The sequence below is a fragment of the Ailuropoda melanoleuca genome, chromosome 5, assembly GCF_002007445.2.
Source record: "Ailuropoda melanoleuca isolate Jingjing chromosome 5, ASM200744v2, whole genome shotgun sequence".
Taxonomy (NCBI): domain Eukaryota; kingdom Metazoa; phylum Chordata; class Mammalia; order Carnivora; family Ursidae; genus Ailuropoda; species Ailuropoda melanoleuca.
Window position 1 is genome coordinate 98,661,513 of NC_048222.1, and position 9,476 is coordinate 98,670,988.

General features: G+C 37.3%; 1 pseudogene; it reads left to right on the forward strand.

The window, feature by feature from the left end:
* The first annotated feature begins 332 nt into the window (after positions 1–332).
* Positions 333–3,164, forward strand: LOC100479915 (annotated as a pseudogene).
* Positions 3,165–9,476: the final 6,312 nt, after the last annotated feature.

The window sequence follows — 9,476 nt, forward strand, 5'->3', positions numbered from 1 at the left end:
TCTATATTAGGAACTCTTGTTGACCCTGAGGGTTCAGATACTATAGAAGGACACTCTTGGAGATACTCTAAAATTTCAGACATTTCAGGAGGGGTAATATTCTCTGATGCTGGTGTTGCTGCTCTCCTGGAAACAACTCAGTGTTGTCACCTTAAAAACCAATACCACCAATACTGTCTTCCACTAATTAGAATTCCAAGCCATGAAGACCACAAAACAGAGACAGCTAGGGCTTAGAACAGGATGTGAAATATAGAGGTTGGAGTACTTTCTACAGGCTGTGACCACTGTCACCATGACAGCCAACAGGCCCAGGTGGAGGTGGTGCTGCCCATTCAGACCTGAAAAATGTCTGAAAATTCCAGTGACAGTGATTCATCTTGTGGTTGGACTGTTATCAATCATGAGGGGTCTGATAAAGAGCTGGTGAATTCTGAACATGGTACAGCCAGTGACAGCTGTGAGCTTTCTCCAGAATATACATCTATAAAGCAAAAGGGGCTATAAGTATTGCAGTCAGACCAGGGAGAGAGTAGCCAAAATGGCACATGTTAATGGAAGAAACTGCTTATCCAGCTTTGAAGGAAACGAGATCAGCACTTGAGAGAGAAGAGGAAAAGTCGTCTGAAGATGATGTCTATTTTGGAACTGTCAGTCATGAGTCTGATATTGTTACCCTTGAGTCACCTAAGTTAGAAGAAACTAGAAATCAAAAAGCTGTAATGGTTGAAGAAGCTGAGAGTCCAGAAGACTTTAACATGGGCTAGGGGCGCCTGGATGTCTCAGTCATTTGAGCCACCAACACCTGTTTTCAGCTCAGGTCATGATCTCAGGGTCCTGGGATCGAGCCTGTGTGCGACTCCCTACTCACTGCGGAGTCTGCTGGAGATTCTCTCCCTCTCACTCCCATGCCCTTCCCCCTGCTCATGCTCTCACTCTCTGTATTTTTCTCTCTCTAAAATAAATAAATAATAAATAAATAAATAATAAATAAAATCTTGAAAAGCAAAACAAAACAAAAAACACGGGCTTTTCTTCTGATAGCCAGTATATATTCTGTTAGTCAGAAACTGTATTTTCATCCCAGACTAGTGATGATAAATCAAGTAGTGATGAAACCAGTCATCAGCCTAGTCCTGCCTCTAGACCACGCTGTGCTAGAAAGAAGACTTTCTAGTTCAGACTCTGAGATATGGCTACTCCCTGAACAAGAAACCAAAGCTCTAGGGAGTTGTGTAAATGCCAGCTCAGCAGTGGTCTCAATAAGTGTGTTATACTTGCTTTGGTGACTGCAATTGGAATGGGATTTGGACATTTCTATGGCACCATTCAGATTCAGTGTCAACAGTCAGAAAGATACATGAAGATGAACTGAATGATATGAAGGATTATCTTTTTCAATGTCAACAGGAACAAGAATCTTTTATAGATTATAAGTCATTGAGGGGAAATCTTGCAAGATGTTCGGCCCTTACTGAAGAAGAGAAGATGTCCTTTGAAACTCAGAAAAAGAATCTTGATACAGAAAATCAGAATTTAAACATATATCTGGAAAAGGAAGAAAAAGGCTTATCTTCATTACAGGAAGAGTTAAGGAAACTGAGAGAACAGATTAGAATATCGAAAGATAAAGCGACAGGTACTGCATTAGTTACAGAAAATCAGAAACTGAAGCAGGATCTAGAAGGAGAAAAGCTGAAGACACACAGCTTCCTTAATCAGAAAGAGATTCTTTTGGCGAAGCAAAGATGCTAAGGAGGGACTGGAGAGACGACGACTGGTAACCATGGCTTTAAAGGTGGAACTCCAGCAGTAGAGCTCTAGTGAGTCATATGGCAACCCAGACTCTCCCAATGTATTGACAAAAAAAAAAAAAGGAAATAGAAATCTTACAGGAAAGTCTCCCCGAGCTGGAGCAGAAGCTAAGCTTCGAACAGCAGCATTCTGATTTGTGGGAAAGACTGTGTATTGAAGCATAAGATCAAAATGTCCAACAAGAAACTGATGGAAAAAAGAAAAGGAGCAGAAGCCACCACAGGGCTAAAAATAAGTCAAAGGAAATATTTTGGGGTTCAGTGAAGGAAACACTGGATGCCATGAAGAATTCCATGAAGGAGTTTGTGAGGCATCATAAAGAAAAAATTAAACAGGCTAAAGAAACTGTGAAATAAAATCTGAAAAAAATTTCAGAGTCAGTTAAATCCATTTTCAGGCATTTCAAAGATACACCAAGAATATCTTTGATGAAGAGGGCAATAAAAGATTTGGGGACACAAAAGTAGAAGCAGCTAAAAAACCAACAACAGTCTTTAGTGAATATTTGCATCCACAGTATAAGGCACGTACCCAAACCCAGAATAATAGAGGCCCTACTATGCAAAGAAAGGGAAGGAAAGAAAAGCCTATTCACTGAAGAATTTAGAAAAAATACAAATTCACAGAAATGCAGTGCTGAGCATGACTGTAGTGACAATTATCATTCTTTCAGAAAGTCTTGTTCTGGTGTATTTGAATGTGTTCAACAGGAATCCATTAATCTTTTTAATATGAAAGTGTTGAATCCTGTAAAGATAGATTAATTTAAACAGTTAATTGAAATGTATTTATTGGAAAACTGGGTAGTTTTCATTATTGAAGAGAACTCGATCAATTCATCAATAAATTTTTCCTGAATAGTGTCTTTACACACATTCAGAAGCTCTTCACTGACTTTGGTAATGATGTTAAGGGTTACCTTAAAGATATGAAGGGCTATCAAGTAGATACTGATGGGTATTTGAATAAGTTGGATGGATACATATCNATAGTGTCTTTACACACATTCAGAAGCTCTTCACTGACTTTGGTAATGATGTTAAGGGTTACCTTAAAGATACGAAGGGCTATCAAGTAGATACTGATGGGTATTTGATAAGTTGGATGGATACATATATATAGACACTTCTTTGATCACACTCTTTCCCCTCCATAGGGACCCAGTCGGCCATATAAAAAGCAACGTATGGTAAATATTGAAAACTCCAGGCATGGAAAAACAAAAGAAAAAGCACCCTCAGCCCCAACCTTATAAAAGGGAAGGTAAATGGCATAAATATGGTCACACAAATGGAAGACACATAGAAAACCTTGAAATAGAATTGGGGCAGTTACCTTGGGACCCCTAAATTTTGACTATCATGATTAAGTTAAATTAGAAAATGGTAACAGAAACACGGATGCTTTCTGCAACATTTGGTGTTAAAACTAAAGTGAATTATCAAAATAGTGTCTTTGTATCATTTCTAAGTATCAGCTTGATGACTTCACATTATTACTCAGAAGCATCAAGCAAAAGCTTACTAACTTGGATTTTGCTGTAGCTTTGCCGAATTTTTTTGGCGCTGGAAATGTTCAACTGCAATTTTAAGGAAGCCAGGCATGCAACAGATTCTGTGCATGAAATGAGTCTTCTTCTCAGTGCATGAGCTTAAAGCAAGCTCAAATCATATGACAAAGTGCAATTAACATTGATAGTTGTGTTAAATTTGCGGTAGAGCTGGAAAAAAGTACATTGTGATGGAATTTTATCTTTAACATTTATAATCTTACACTGGCTTCCTGTCTTTTTTGTGGGTTCAAGAGATGGTTGCCTTGTAAAGAATTTGCTGCCTTTTTAGGAGCTTGCTGACTTGTCTTCTTGTGAAATTTCTTGCACATTTGAATATTGTGGAAGAAACAATAAAACTACACCATGAGGAAAACTAAAGGTCTTTGTTTAAAATCTGGCATTTGTATTAATATGTGATTTTATACTTTGTGATATTTTCAGACATTTCCTCAGTAGTGATATTTGGTAAAGCAACTCAGCGGTTTTTTGCCACTGTTTACAGGCATTTTTATGCAGCATCTGGGTATTTCTACCCAGCATTGTCTATTTCTCTAAGAAAGATTTAAACACAGTTCAGAATTTCATCTTCTGTTGAGTTTCCCTTTTAATTTGCATTCATAGACATATAGGACTTCTAGTTTGACCTTTTGGCAAGTGAGTATAGAAGAACACAGTGGTTCTCTCATAGTTGCTTGAAATTAGGAAAGCACTTACTTCCTAGAAGCAAATAAATGTTTAAGTAAATAAAGGCTACATTTTACTGAAGAAAAAAAAAACTTTGTCCATCTATTCTTATGTCTGTTTGTTTTCTATTATGGCTGTAATGAACTACTACAAATTTGTTAGGCTAAAAAAAAAAAAAAAGCAAATTTATTATCTTGCAGTTCTGGAGTGCCAAGTCTTAAGTGAGCTTCACTAGGTTAAACCCAAGGTGTTGGCAGAGCTGCGTTCTTTCTGGAACTTCTAGTGGAGAATCTGTTATAATACTGTATGTTAACTATGCTGGAATTAGAGTAAAAAGCAAATGAACAAAAGCAATCCCCAAAACCAGCAGTGCATAGCATCTTTACATTTCCCTCTGACCTCCTTCCCTTTCAATTTGTAAGGACCCCTGAGATTTCTTTAGGCCCTTCTGGATAATTCTGGATTATCTCTCCATCTCAAGATTCTTAATTTTATCACAACTGTAAAGTCCTTTTTGCCATGTAAACTAACATATTCATGGGTTCTAGGGATTAAGACATGGACATCTTGGAGCGGGGGACATTTTCTGCCTATCACATTATAGGAACATTTTCTTACAGTTATGTATTCCATAAAAACTCTCTGTGTTGGAAATGTAGCTATCCATAGATCATATAATTAATAGGCAGGATATAGGTTATGCCCGAAGTAAATTACTTTTTGGACTCCACCAGAAGTGTCTCAGAAGAAAAAAAATATTCTGTAAGCATTCTTAATTGACAAAAAAATCACTCCACAGAAAGCTAGTTAATAGACATATATATATATTTTAACAGCCTCTTTTCTTTCCTTCCTCCCTCCCTCTCCCCAATCTTGTCCTTCTCCCTCTCCTTCTCCGTATTCCTGTACCTCTTTTTTTCATCCTCCCGCTCCTCCTCCCCCTCCCCCTTCCCCTCCTCCTTCCCTCTTTGGCTCTCCCTCTTTCCTTCTCCTCCAGTCCTGTTTCTCTTTCAACCACAAGTGCGTGTGCACACATCTAAATCATCTCTACTTGTTACTGATGACAAATGCACAATGATAAAGAAAATATCTAGTTCAGAATAATATTTTTGCTTGGTCCTAAATAAAAAGCACTCATATAAGGAGAAAATATTTAAAATGTCCAGGGGATTGCTTGAGGAGTGTGAAACATCCTTCCCAGGAGAAATAATCTCATAGTTTAAGCTAAATTTATGGCAGGAATTTGATGGGTTGGCTCAGTCCTCTGGTGCCTTTGGGGCATAATGCAATGTGCTGGACTTGGCAGATGAGTCAGAAAGCAAGAATTCATATGGAACTTGCTTCTGAGAAGGAAAAAAAAAATCTCTTTAATGAGTGCTTTGGAAAGATTCCTTGAGCTATAACCTTGGTAGATGTTGGATTCAGGATCATTAACCACCCAAGATAAACACAGTCCATGGGAGGTAGTGTTCTTGCCATATGTGGGTTGCAAATGGACTAGATGTTTACAATAGCTGCAGTAAAATGAGAAAAAGTTAAGTAGGGATGAGTCAACTATGCAAACATCTTCCTCTAAAAGTGCAAGGAAAAATAACATCAATTTCCAAATTTGAAAATGACTCAGAAATATATGATTTATTCAATTCAAACAAATTGCCAGTGAATTATTTAGAATGATTAGCAGAAAGAATGATTGGATTAGATTTCCAAATCTACTCCTTAGTACCTGAGAGACTTTGCTGAATAATTACTTAACCTCAACATGTTTTAGGTTTTTAACTTTTAAAATGAGGGGGACAATACATTTGCCCAGCCTACATTGCAGTGTTGTGATGACCTGAAAGAATACTTAGGAAATCACTGGGCAGTATGATCTCAAGCAATAAAACTCTATACCAGCTTTATTAAACATTCACACTTGTAAAGCATTTATAACAATGCCTGACAAGTGAGTTTATTAATTATTACCAAATGTTAGTTCAAGATATGAAATGTAGTAACAAATGAAGCTTCAGATTTTTAGTCTCCTTTTGTCAGCATTAGAATAATCAATATCCAGTTACAGTGTGCAATTCAATGAGTTCTCACATGTGTATACACTCGTAAAATCATGCTCCCGATCAAGATAAATAATATTTGCATCACCTTTAAAAGTTCCCTCAGACCCGTTAATGGTATGAACATCGATTATTTTGAACTTTTTAGAATTTCATATAAATAAAATCATGAAGTATATAATCTGTGATGCCTAGCCCCTTTTCCTCAGCATAACATTTCTGACTTCTTGCTGCACAATATGGTTATATGTTTCCTTGGTTCCTTTTTGTTGCTGAGAAGTATTCCATTGTGCTGCATATAATAATATCCATTTCCCTGCTAATCAACATTTGAATTGCTTTCAGTTTTTAACTATTATAAATAAAGTTACTATGAGGAGATATGTATATATTTTATTTTATTTTATTTTATTTTATTTTATTTTATTTTGAGAGAAAGAGAGAGAGCATCTGCATGAGTGAGGTTTGGGTGGTTGGTAGAGGGAGAGAGAGAATCTTAAGCAGGCTCCATGCTTAGTGCAGAGCCTGACATGGGGCTTGATCTCACAAATGTGAGCTCATGACCTGAGCCAAAATCAAGAGTTGGGTGTTTAACTGACTGAGCACCCAGGGGTCCTGCTATGAGTATTTTTATATGTCTTTGTGAGGACATAAGTTTTCATTTCTCTTGGATAAATCTCAAGGAGTGAAATTTCTGGGTCATATGTAAATGTATGTTTGTCTTTATGAGAAACTGCCCAACTGTTTTTGCAAAATGGTTGGGTCATTATATTTCCCCGCCAGCTATGTAGTTTTTCCACATTACTGACAACACTCATTCTCATCATTTGTCATTGTAGTCATTTGTATGTGTATAATTGCATTTCATTGAAGTTTTACTTTACTTTTCCAATTAATGATGTTCATTAACATTTCATATATCTTAAGAATTATTCTTGAAACTAATATCACACTTTTTATTAACTAATTGGAATTTTAAAAAGCTTAAAAAAGAATTAGTCTTAAATTTTTACTAAATTTTAAAATTGCATTACTCATTGAGTTCTAAGGTTCTTTATGCATTCTAGATACAACTCTATCTATATGTATATCTATACATATATATGTGTTTGTGGTTTGCATATAACTTCACTTAGCTTATCTTTAGAAGGGTAATTTTTTATACTGAGAGTTCAGTTTATTATTATTTTTCTTTTTTGTTTCATGCTTCTGATATCCCATCTAAGAAATTTTTGATTATCTATTACTTTGAAAATGTTCTCATCTTTTTTTCCCTAGAAATTTGATAATTTTAACTTTCACATTTAGTTCTAGGCTTACTTCAAAATAATTTTCGGGTATGATTTGAATGAATTTAAGTTTTATTTTTTATGGTGCAGGTGTCCATTGTTGAAGCCTCATTTCTTTTTTCTTTTTATTTGCTTGGAAAAATACATTTTTCTTTTTTAATTTTATTTCATTTTCTTTGGCTTTTTAAGTTTTTATTTTAATTCCAGTTAGTTAAAATACACTGTTATGTTAGTTCCATGTGTACAATATAGTGATTCAACAATTCTGTACATCCCCGGTGCTCATCAGGACAAGTGCCGTCCTTAGTCCCCATCTCTTATTTCCCTGCCCCACCCATCCCCACCACCCACCTCCCTTCTAGTAACCGTCAGATTTCTCTATTTAAGAGTCTGTTTCTTGATTTGTCTCTCTCTCCCTCTCTTTTTCCCCCCTTTGCTCATTTGCTTTCTTTCTTAAATTCGACATGTGACTGAAATCATATAGTGTTTGTCTTTCTCTGACTTATTTCATTTAGCATTATACTCTCTAGCTTCACCGATGTCATTGAAATGGCAAGATTTCATTCTTTTTTGTGGCCGAATAAGATTCCATTGCATATATAAAGCACCTTTTTTTATCCATTCATCAACATGTGGACATTTGGGCTGCTTCCATAATCTGGCTATTACATTTGTAGATTGTTTGGGTAGCATAGACTTTTAACAATATTTCTTCTTCCAGTCCATGAGCATGGAATGTCTTTCCATTTCTTCCTGTCATCTTCAATTTCTTTCATCAGTGTTTTTAGTTTTCAGAGTACACATCTTTCACCACTTGGGTTAGGTTTATTCTTAGGTATCTTATCATTTTGGTTGCAATTGTAAATGGGATTGTTTCAATAATTACTCTTTCTACTGCTTCATTATTGGTGTATATAAATGCAAGAGATTTCCATACATTGATTTTGTATACTGCAACTTTACTGAATTCATTTATCAATTCTAGCAGTTTTTTGGTGGAGTCCTTTGGGTTTTCTATATAGAGTATCATGAGAGAGTGGACATCCCTGTCTTGTTCCTAACCTTAGAGGAAAAAACTGTCAGTTTAGGAACAAGACAGGGACAGTTTTTCCCCATTAAGGATGTTGGCTGTGGGTTTTTCATATATCACCTTCATCCTGTTGAGATATGTTCCCTCTAAGCTTACTTTGTTGAGGCTTTATCCTTCAGGCCAGTCACCTGCAGAGGTTTTCTTTGACTGTTGTGGGCAGTGTTTGGTGCTTGGCCTGAATGTGGTGTGTTTTAACTAGGTGTTAAGCTATGTTTTAAATATGGGGGTGGGGGGCTTGTAAGCAAGTTAGGTAGTGGTAAGGAGTGTCTAGGGAGTGCTGTGCTGGTTCCTGCTGGTTACACTGTGCTTATGCTGAGGGGCGGGTGAGGGAAATGTTGCTGGCCAGTTCCTCCGTTCCCGAAGGGGTCTCTCCATAGATGCTGTCTCTGTGGGATGCACTCTGAGATGAGCAAATAACTTCAGCACTGCACGTTCCAGATGCAATTCAGATCACTGTTTCCATGCTTTATGTCCACGGGTTATTTGCCCGCCTTCTCTCCAAGAGCAGCACAGTGCCCTCCAGGCTCTATCCCAGACAAGCCCACTGATCTTTTAAAGCTCCAGCTTTCTGGGGCACCTGGGTGGCTCAGTTGTTAAGAGTCTGCCTTTGGTTCAGGGCGTGATCCTGGCATTCTGGGATCCAGCCCCATGTCAGGCTCCTCCGCTGGGAGCTTGCTTCTTCCTCTCCCACTCCCCTTGCTTGTATTCCCTCTCTCGCTGGCTGTCTCTCTCTCTCTCTGTTGAATGAATAAATAAAAAATCTTTTAAAAAATTTATAAAAAAAAAATAAATAAGTAAAACTCCAGCTTTCAAACCCCACTGGTGGCAAGAACTCATGAAATTCAGCCCCTCTCACTTTCCAAACAAGTTGCTATGGGAATTCATCTCCCTGTGCACTCCCCATGTGCTAGTCTGTTTCTCTGAGACTGCGGCTCCCTCCCCACTGCAGTGCTCAAGATCTGTTATCTCTCCCACCCCTGCATCTCCCT